The sequence below is a fragment of the Octopus sinensis genome, linkage group LG2, assembly GCF_006345805.1.
Source record: "Octopus sinensis linkage group LG2, ASM634580v1, whole genome shotgun sequence".
Taxonomy (NCBI): Eukaryota; Metazoa; Mollusca; class Cephalopoda; order Octopoda; family Octopodidae; genus Octopus; species Octopus sinensis.
This window is the reverse complement of record NC_042998.1, coordinates 161397919-161398818: the sequence shown is the minus strand read 5'-3', so window position 1 is coordinate 161398818 and position 900 is coordinate 161397919. Positions and strand designations below refer to the sequence as shown.

The 900-nt window shown below is 29.7% G+C and overlaps 1 long non-coding RNA gene across 1 annotated transcript in view; it reads left to right on the top strand.

The window, feature by feature from the left end:
* The first annotated feature begins 559 nt into the window (after positions 1-559).
* The window catches only part of LOC118762087, a 20779-nt gene continuing 20438 nt past the window's right edge, over positions 560-900 (top strand). The window contains exon 1 of the long non-coding RNA XR_004997863.1: positions 560-577. This is a non-coding gene — a long non-coding RNA (uncharacterized LOC118762087). The remainder of the gene's footprint in view (positions 578-900) is intronic.

Sequence of the window (900 nt, the reverse complement as noted above, 5' to 3'; positions counted from 1 at the left end):
GTGAGAAAAAAGGTGGGGTAAGAAGCTTGCTTCCCAACTACATGGTTCTGAGTTCAATGTCAATGCATGACATCTTGAGTGAGTGTCTTCCACTGTAGCCTTTGAACCAACCAAAGCCTTATGAGTTTGGTATTTGAAAACTGAAAGAAGCCCTTTATATATATATATACATATATATATATATATATATATTATATATATATATATATATATATATATATATATATACATACATATATATATATACATATATTCATATATATATATACATATATTCATATATATATATATAGTTAATCCAAACAAGAAAACACAAAAAAACACAACAACGTGAGGACGTGGAACAAATATAGTATTATTGGACGCTCAGGAGAGAAGGAAAGAAGGAGGGTTTAACGTTTCGAGTGGAGCTCTTCGTCGGAAACATAGGAGAAGGAAAGATCCAGAGAAGGGAAGACAGAGGAAAAAAAAATCGACAACGGTATATACGAGGTCACATATATATATATATATATATACATATATACATACATATATATATATATGTATGTATGTATGTATTTATGTATATATATATGTATATACATATATACATACATATATACATACATATATATATATGTATGTATGTATATATGTATATATATATATATATATATATATATATATATATATGTATATCTGTCTGTGTTTATGTGTCTTTGAGTCTGTTTGTCCTCCTACCATTGCTTGGCAACCAGTCTTGGTGTGCTTACGTACCCATAACCTAGTGGTTCTGCAAAAGAGATCAATAGAATAAGTACCAGGCTTTTAAAAGAAGAAAAGAGCACTGGGGTCAATTCATTCGACTAAAAATTCTTCAAGGCAATGTCCCAGGATGGCTGCAGTGTAATGATTGAA